At 48.8% G+C, this 10,000-nt stretch overlaps 1 pseudogene; it reads right to left on the reverse strand.

Moving 5' to 3' along the window:
* The window catches only part of LOC135572840 (fibroblast growth factor receptor substrate 2-like), a 13,338-nt pseudogene extending 4,949 nt beyond the window's left edge, over window positions 1–8,389 (reverse strand).
* Window positions 8,390–10,000: the final 1,611 nt, after the last annotated feature.

Consider the following 10,000-nt stretch of genomic DNA (forward strand, 5'->3'; position numbering starts at 1 on the left):
ACTGGGTCAGCTATACCCTACAGGTACCCTGGGTCAGATATACCCTACAGGTACTGGGTCAGATATACCCTACAGGTACTGGGTCAGATATACCCTACAGGTACTGGGTCAGATATACCCTACAGGTACTGGGTCAGATATACCCTACAGGTACTGGGTCAGCTATACCCTACAGGTACTGGGTCAGCTATACCCTACAGGTACTGGGTCAGCTATACCCTACAGGTACTGGGTCAGATATACCCTACAGGTACTGGGTCAGCTATACCCTACAGGTACTGGGTCAGATATACCCTACAGGTACTGGTCAGTACCCTACAGGTACTGGGCTATACCCTACAGGTACTGGGTCAGCTATACCCTACAGGTACTGGGTCAGATATACCCTACAGGTACTGGGTCAGATATACCCTACAGGTACTGGGTCAGATATACCCTACAGGTACTGGGTCAGATATACCCTACAGGTACTGGGTCAGCTATACCCTACAGGTACTGGGTCAGCTATACCCTACAGGTACTGGGTCAGATATACCCTACAGGTACTGGGTCAGATATACCCTACAGGTACTGGGTCAGATATACCCTACAGGTACTGGGTCAGATATACCCTACAGGTACTGGGTCAGATATACCCTACAGGTACTGGGTCAGCTATACCCTACAGGTACTGGGTCAGATATACCCTACAGGTACTGGGTCAGATATACCCTACAGGTACTGGGTCAGATATACCCTACAGGTACCAGATATACCCTACAGGTACTGGGTCAGATATACCCTACAGGTACTGGGTCAGATATACCCTACAGGTACTGGGTCAGATATACCCTACAGGTACTGGGTCAGATATACCCTACAGGTACTGGGTCAGATATACCCTACAGGTACTGGGTCAGATATACCCTACAGGTACTGGGTCAGATATACCCTACAGGTACTGGGTCAGATATACCCTACAGGTACTGGGTCAGATATACCCTACAGGTACTGGGTCAGATATACCCTACAGGTACTGGGTCAGATATACCCTACAGGTACTGGGTCAGATATACCCTACAGGTACTGGGTCAGATATACCCTACAGGTACTGGGTCAGCTATACCCTACAGGTACTGGGTCAGATATACCCTACAGGTACTGGGTCAGATATACCCTACAGGTACTGGGTCAGCTATACCCTACAGGTACTGGGTCAGCTATACCCTACAGGTACTGGGTCAGCTATACCCCCTACAGGTACTGGGTCAGATATACCCTACAGGTACTGGGTCAGATATACCCTACAGGTACTGGGTCAGCTATACCCTACAGGTACTGGGTCAGCTATACCCTACAGGTACTGGGTCAGATATACCCTACAGGTACTGGGTCAGATATACCCTACAGGTACTGGGTCAGATATACCCTACAGGTACTGGGTCAGATATACCCTACAGGTACTGGGTCAGATATACCCTACAGGTACTGGGTCAGATATACCCTACACTGGGGTACTGGTACTGGGTCAGATATACCCTACAGGTACTGGGTCAGATATACCCTACAGGTACTGGGTCAGATATACCCTACAGGTACTGGGTCAGCTATACCCTACAGGTACTGGGTCAGATATACCCTACAGGTACTGGGTCAGATATACCCTACAGGTACTGGGTCAGATATACCCTACAGGTACTGGGTCAGATATACCCTACAGGTACTGGGTCAGCTATACCCTACAGGTACTGGGTCAGATATACCCTACAGGTACTGGGTCAGATATACCCTACAGGTACTGGGTCAGATATACCCTACAGGTACTGGGTCAGATATACCCTACAGGTACTGGGTCAGCTATACCCTACAGGTACTGGGTCAGATATACCCTACAGGTACTGGGTCAGCTATACCCTACAGGTACTGGGTCAGATATACCCTACAGGCTGGGTCAGCTATACCCTACAGGTACTGGGTCAGATATACCCTACAGGTACTGGGTCAGATATACCCTACAGGTACTGGGTCAGATATACCCTACAGGTACAGTTCAGATATACCCTACAGGTACTGGGTCAGATATACCCTACAGGACTGGGTACAACCTACAGGTACTGGGTCAGATATACCCTACAGGTACTGGGTCAGCTATACCCTACAGGTACTGGGTCAGATATACCCTACAGGTACTGGGTCAGCTATACCCTACAGGTACTGGGTCAGCTATACCCTACAGGTACTGGGTCAGATATACCCTACAGGTACTGGGTCCCCTTCACCCTACAGGTACTGGGTCAGATATACCCTACAGGTACTGGGTCAGCTATACCCTACAGGTACTGGGTCAGATATACCAGGTACTGGGTCAGATATACCCTACAGGTACTGGGTCAGCTATACCCTACAGGTACTGGGTCAGATATACCCTACAGGTACTGGGTCACAACCCACAGGTACTGGGTCACTGACTACAACCCTACAGGTACTGGGTCAGTTACCCTACAGGTACTGGGTCAGCAACCCTACAGGTACAGGTCAGACTATACCCTACAGCACTGGTTCAGACTACAACCCTCACAGTACTGGGTCAGATGACCCTACAGGTACTGGGTCAGATATACCCTACAGGTACTGGGTTACCCTACAGGTACTGGGTCAGATATACCCTACAGGTACTGGGTCAGCTTCACCCTACAGGTACTGGGTCAGATATACCCTACAGGTACTGGGTCAGCTATACCCTACAGGTACTGGGTCAGATTTACTGGGTCCCCTTCACCCTACAGGTACTGGGACCCTACAGGATTACTGGACTCAGCAACCTCCTACAGGTACTGGGTCAGATATACCCTGACTACTGACTACAACCTCACAGCACAGTTCACTGACTACAACCTCACAGCACAGTTCACTGACTACAACCTCACAGCACAGTTCACTGACTACAACCTCACAGCACAGTTCACTGACTACAACCTCACAGCACAGTTCACTGACTACAACCTCACAGCACAGTTTTGACTCCAACCTCACAGCACAGTTCACTGACTACAACCTCACAGCACAGTTCACTGACTACAACCTCACAGCACAGTTCACTGACTACAACCTCACAGCACAGTTCACTGACTACAACCTCACAGCACAGTTCACTGACTACAACCTCACAGCACAGTTCACTGACTACAACCTCACAGCACAGTTCACTGACTACAACCTCACAGCACAGTTCACTGACTACAACCTCACAGCACAGTTCACTGACTACAACCTCACAGCACAGTTCACTGACTACAACCTCAGGAGTAGTTCGATAAAACAACACTGACAACACAGTGTATCCTTCAGGTGTCCAGGGTTCATAGAGTCTAATATGAAGAGGGAGAGAGGAAGAGGAAGAGAGATACTTCTGCCTCTTCAGGGTTTTAGGCTGTGTATCTGTAAATAACTTTCTGACACCTGTTGATGTGAAAAGGGCCTCATGAAATACATTTATATTATTTTATTATTACCCCCAATTACATGACATCCAATTGATAGTTACAGTCTGATCGCTGTAACCCTCGTATGGAGAGGCGAAGGTGGAGAAACACGACCCTGTCAATCCGCACTGCTTCTTGACACACTGCTCGCTTAACACGGAAGCCAGCCGCACCAATGTGTTGTAGGAAACACCGTACACCTGGCGACCGTGTCAGCGTGCACTGAGCCTGGACCACCACAGGGGTCGCTAGAGCACGATGGGACCGCTAGTGGGCGATGGGACCGCTAGTGAACGGACGACGCTGGGTCAATTGTGCGTTGCCTCATGGGTCTCCCAGTCGCAGCTGGCTGCGGCACAGCCCGGGATCGAACCCGGATCTGTAGTGACGCCTACAGACCGCTGCGCCACTCGGGAGGTCCCCTTATAAAATACATTTGATTGATTGATAATATGTGAGAGAAAGTAGGCAATATTTGACGGTCAGTGCGTACCCTGTCCAGTCTGGCATCGTCGCCCGCTCTCGAAGGAGAAGAGGTTGGAGTCGTAACCGTAGCGACGTAGACAGAGGTAAGGCCACTTGACGGTGTCACGTTTCCTGGTGTGGAGGATAAGCTCCTCCTCTGTCAGCTCCATCAAGCCTGAGCCCAACTCATTACCATCGTCATCCACATTTATCACCTAGGGGGACAGAGAGAGAGAGAGAGAGAGAGAGAGAGAGAGAGAGAGAGAGAGAGAGAAGGTGGGGGAGAGACAGGTGTAGAGATGAAAGAGAGAGAGAAAGGGGGAGAGGGGGGGGCATAGAGAGAGAGAAAGGGGGAGAGAGAGAAAGGGGGGCATAGAGAGAGAGAGAAAGGGGGAGAGAGAGAAGGGGGGGCATAGAGAGAGAAAAAGGGGGAGAGAGTGGGGGGCATAGAGAGAGAGAGGGGGGCATAGAGAGAGAGAAAGGGGGAGAGGGGGGCATAGAGAGAGAGAGAAAGGGGGAGAGAGAGGGGGCATAGAGAGAGAGAAAGATGGAGAGATGGGGGGCATAGAGAGAGAGAAAGGGGGAGAGACACAGAACGGATGAGAAAACCATCAGTGACACGAGTCTGTGATAAACACCTTGGGATGGATGTGACAAGACACTTCAGAGTCATATTATACTTTGTGAAGAAATACCCTGAAGTATCCATCCATGTGATCTAATGAATGTTTTACTAACGGGGGTTACAGAATGACCCGATTCAATGGTTTATCAGAATTACTACTGTAGCTTCTACTAACAGTTGACCCTCTATATAGTGTGAGTCCATGGAGAACACTCCACACAGCCATCTACCGTACAGTGTTAGCAGTAGCACTAGCATCAGGTCTACAGCACAGTGTTAGAAGTAGCACTAGCATCAGGTCTACAGAACAGTGTTAGCAGTAGCACTAGCATCAGGTCTACAGCACAGTGTTAGCAGTAGCACTAGCATCACTAGCATCAGGTCTACAGCACAGTGTTAGCAGTAGCACTAGCATCAGGTCTACAGCACAGTGTTAGCAGTAGCACTAGCATCAGGTCTACAGCACAGTGTTAGCAGTAGCACTAGCATCAGGTCTACAGCACAGTGTTAGCAGTAGCACTAGCATCAGGTCTACAGCACAGTGTTAGCAGTAGCACTAGCATCAGGTCTACAGCACAGTGTTAGCAGTAGCACTAGCATCAGGTCTACAGCACAGTGTTAGCAGTAGCACTAGCATCAGGTCTACAGCACAGTGTTAGCAGTAGCACTAGCATCAGGTCTACAGCACAGTGTTAGCAGTAGCACTAGCATCAGGTCTACAGCACAGTGTTAGCAGTAGCACTAGCATCAGGTCTACAGCACAGTGTTAGCAGTAGCACTAGCATCAGGTCTACAGCACAGTGTTAGCAGTAGCACTAGCATCAGGTCTACAGCACAGTGTTAGCCGTAGCACTAGCATCAGGTCTACAGCACAGTGTTAGCAGTAGCACTAGCATCAGGTCTACAGCACAGTGTTAGAAGTAGCACTAGCATCAGGTCTACAGCACAGTGTTAGAAGTAGCACTAGCATCAGGTCTACAGCACAGTGTTAGCAGTAGCACTAGCATCAGGTCTACTGCAGAGTGTTAGCAGTAGCACTAGCATCAGGTCTACAGCACAGTGTTAGCAGTAGCACTAGCATCAGGTCTACTGCAGAGTGTTAGCAGTAGCACTAGCATCAGGTCTACAGCACAGTGTTAGCAGTAGCACTAGCATCAGGTCTACAGCACAGTGTTAGCAGTAGCACTAGCATCAGGTCTACAGCACAGTGTTAGAAGTAGCACTAGCATCAGGTCTACAGCACAGTGTTAGAAGTAGCACTAGCATCAGGTCTACAGCACAGTGTTAGAAGTAGCACTAGCATCAGGTCTACAGCACAGTGTTAGCAGTAGCACTAGCATCAGGTCTACAGCACAGTGTTAGCAGTAGCACTAGCATCAGGTCTACAGCACAGTGTTAGCAGTAGCACTAGCATCAGGTCTACAGCACAGTGTTAGAAGTAGCACTAGCATCAGGTCTACAGCACAGTGTTAGCAGTAGCACTAGCATCAGGTCTACAGCAGAGTGTTAGCAGTAGAACTAGCATCAGGTCTACAGCACAGTGTTAGAAGTAGCACTAGCATCAGGTCTACAGAACAGTGTTAGCAGTAGCACTAGCATCAGGTCTACTGCAGAGTGTTAGCAGTAGCACTAGCATCAGGTCTACAGCACAGTGTTAGCAGTAGTACTAGCATCAGGTCTACAGCACAGTGTTAGCAGTAGCACTAGCATCAGGTCTACAGCACAGTGTTAGCAGTAGCACTAGCATCAGGTCTACAGCACAGTGTTAGCAGTAGCACTAGCATCAGGTCTACAGCACAGTGTTAGCAGTAGCACTAGCATCAGGTCTACAGCACAGTGTTAGCAGTAGCACTAGCATCAGGTCTACAGCACAGTGTTAGCAGTAGCACTAGCATCAGGTCTACAGCACAGTGTTAGCAGTAGCACTAGCATCAGGTCTACAGCACAGTGTTAGCAGTAGCACTAGCCTCAGGTCTACAGCACAGTGTTAGCAGTAGCACTAGCATCAGGTCTACAGCACAGGGTTAGCAGTAGCACTAGCATCAGGTCTACAGCACAGTGTTAGCCGTAGCATCAGGCCTACAGCACAGGGTTAGCAGTAGCACTAGCATCAGGTCTACAGCACAGTGTTAGCCGTAGCATCAGGTCTACAGCACAGTAGACAAAAGCAGATATGTCGCAGGCAGAGGGCCAGAGTCAGGCTGACTGGTTAATGATTTGACATGTCAGAAACAGCCAGACCAGTCATCCGTAGCTATATTACTGGTATCACATGATCCAACCTAGCTGGCCATTAAAGCCAAGCCGTGTCTGGTCTGACTAACACAGTACAGTACCTGTCTGTACACATACTATACTGCAGACAGTCTGGTCTGACTAACACAGTACAGTACCGGTCTGTACACATACTATACTGCAGACAGTCTGGTCTGACTAACACAGTACAGTACCTGTCTGTACACATACTATACTGCAGACAGTCTGGTCTAACTAACACAGTACAGAACCTGTCTGTACACATACTATACTGCAGACAGTCTGGTCTGACTAACACAGTACAGTACCTGTCTGTACACATACTATACTGCAGACAGTCTGTCTGTCCTTGTAGAAGCCCTGGTTAGAACACTACCACTATATACCCTGAGGTAGAAATGATCCTTTACCACGGGGAGGAGGAGGGAGGGACAGAGAGGGGAGAGGGGGGAGACAGAGAGGGGGGACAGAGAGGGGAGAGGGGGTGGGGAGAGGGGGGAGAGAAAGACAGAGAGGGGGCAGAGAGGGGGGGACAGAGAGACAGAGAGGGAGGGGAGGGGGGGCAGAGAGGGGGAGGGGGGGAGAAAGACAGAGAGGGGGGGACAGAGAGACAGAGAGGGAGGGAGGGGGACAGAGAGGGGAGAGGGGGAGAAAGACAGAGAGGGGGGGCAGAGAGGGGGGGACAGAGAGGGAGGGAGGGGGACAGAGAGGGGGAGGGAGAGACAGAGAGGGTGGAGGGAGAGACAGAGAGGGGGAGGGAGAGACAGAGAGGAGGGAGAGAGACAGGGGGAGAGAGAGAGAGAGAGAGAGAGAGAGAGAGAGAGAGAGAGAGACAGAGATGGAGAGAGAGGGAGAGACAGAGGGTGGAGGGAGGGAGAGACAGCGAGGGGGAGAGAGAGACAGAGGGGGCAGGGAGGGAGAGAGAGGGGGAGAGAGAGGGGGAGGGAGAGACAGAGAGGGGGGAGAGAGAGGAGGGAGGGAGGGAGGGAGAGAGACAGGGGGGAGAGAGAGACAGACAGACAGACAGACAGACAGACAGACAGACAGACAGACAGACAGACAGACAGACAGACAGACAGACAGAGGAGGCCAGCTATGTGCTCACTGCCCACAAAATTATGTGGAAACTGAGCTGCACTTCCTAACCTCCTGCCAAATGTATGACCATATTAGAGGCACATATTTCCCTCAGATTACACAGATCCACAAAGAATTTGAAAACAAACACAATTTTGATAAACTCCCATATCTACTGGGTGAAATACCACAGTGTGACATCACAGCAGCAAGATTTGTGACCTGTTGCCACAAGAAAAGGGCAACCAGTGAAGAACAAACAACATTGTAAATACAACCCATATTTATGCTTATTTATTTTCCCTTTTGTACTTTAACAGAGGGACGGAGAAGAGGGAGGGAGGTGGTAGAGGGAGGGAGGGGGAGGGGGAGGGGGGGGGGGGGAGGGAGGGAGGGCGGGAAAAGAGAAGGGGACCCACCTTGAATTTGCTCTGATGCTTATCAGGGAAGTCTTTGTCAGGACAGCTACAGTAGCTACCCATGTCTCGTTCAGAACACCATCTGACCTCTACAGGACAGAGGAGAGACAACACAGACATTATCACTCAGACTGGAACGGCAACCTGGACAAGCTGATACTGTGAGGATCCCTGGAATCTTTACCATCACGTGTCTGCATTTCAGATCAAACGGATATCAAGACAAATTAACAGCATGGTACTTGCAACGCCAGGGTTGTGGGTTCGATTCCCATGGGGGACCAGTACGGGGAAAAGTAGGATAATGTATGAACTCACTACTGTAAGTAAATTCTTATTTTTTTTACACACATTTGCCTTTGGATGATGCTGTACTTCCCCAAAACGGCCAGCAGAGGGCAGGCTGTAATAACGCCACCACACTAACTCCTTTATATCAAGGATCTATCTACTATCTATATCTAGTGCCCTATATCTAACCACTACTAGTCTCTCTAGTGCCCTATATCTAACCACTACTAGTCTCTCTCTAGTACCCTATATCTAACCACTACTAGTCTATCTCTAGTACCCTATATCTAACCACTACTCGTCTGTCTCTAGTGCCCTATATCTAACCACTACTAGTCTCTCTAGTGCCCTATATCTAACCACTACTAGTCTCTCTCTAGTACCCTATATCTAACCACTACTAGTCTATCTCTAGTACCCTATATCTAACCACTACTAGTCTATCTCTAGTCTATCTAACCACTAGTAGCCTCTAGTGCCCTATATCTAACCACTACTAGTCTCTTTAGTGCCCTATATCTAACCACTACTAGTCTGTCTCTAGTATATCTTAACCACTACTAGTCTGTCTCTAGTGCCCTATATCTAACCACTACTAGTCTGTCTCTAGTACCCTATATCTAACCACTACTAGTCTGTCTCTAGTGCCCTATATCTAACCACTACTAGTCTCTCTCTAGTACCCTATATCTAACCACTACTAGTCTGTCTCTAGTGCCCTATATCTAACCACTACTAGTCTGTCTCTAGTCCCCTATATCTAACCACTACTAGTCTGTCTCTAGTCCCCTATATCTAACCACTACTAGTCTGTCTCTAGTGCCCTATATCTAACCACTACTAGTCTGTCTCTAGTCCCCTATATCTAACCACTACTAGTCTGTCTCTAGTCCCCTATATCTAACCACTACTAGTCTGTCTCTAGTGCCCTATATCTAACCACTACTAGTCTGTCTCTAGTGCCCTATATCTAACCAGTCTAGTCTGTCTAGTCCCCTATATCTAACCACTACTAGTCTATCTATCTATATCTAACCACTACTAGTCTGTCTCTAGTGCCCTATATCTAACCACTATCTAGTGCCCTATATCTAACCACTCTAGTCTCTAGTCCCTATATCTAACCACTACTAGTCTGTCTCTAGTGCCCTATATCTAACCACTACTAGTCTGTCTCTAGTGCCCTATATCTAACCACTACTAGTCTGTCTCTAGTGCCCTATATCTAACCACTACTAGTCTGTCTCTAGTGCCCTATATCTAACCACTACTAGTCTGTCTCTAGTGCCCTATATCTAACCACTACTAGTCTGTCTCTAGTGCCCTATATCTAACCACTACTAGTCTGTCTCTAGTGCCCTATATCTAACCACTACTAGTCTGTCTGTCTCTAGTCTGTCTCCTAT

The sequence above is a fragment of the Oncorhynchus nerka genome, linkage group LG8, assembly GCF_034236695.1.
Source record: "Oncorhynchus nerka isolate Pitt River linkage group LG8, Oner_Uvic_2.0, whole genome shotgun sequence".
Lineage (NCBI taxonomy): Eukaryota > Metazoa > Chordata > Actinopteri > Salmoniformes > Salmonidae > Oncorhynchus > Oncorhynchus nerka.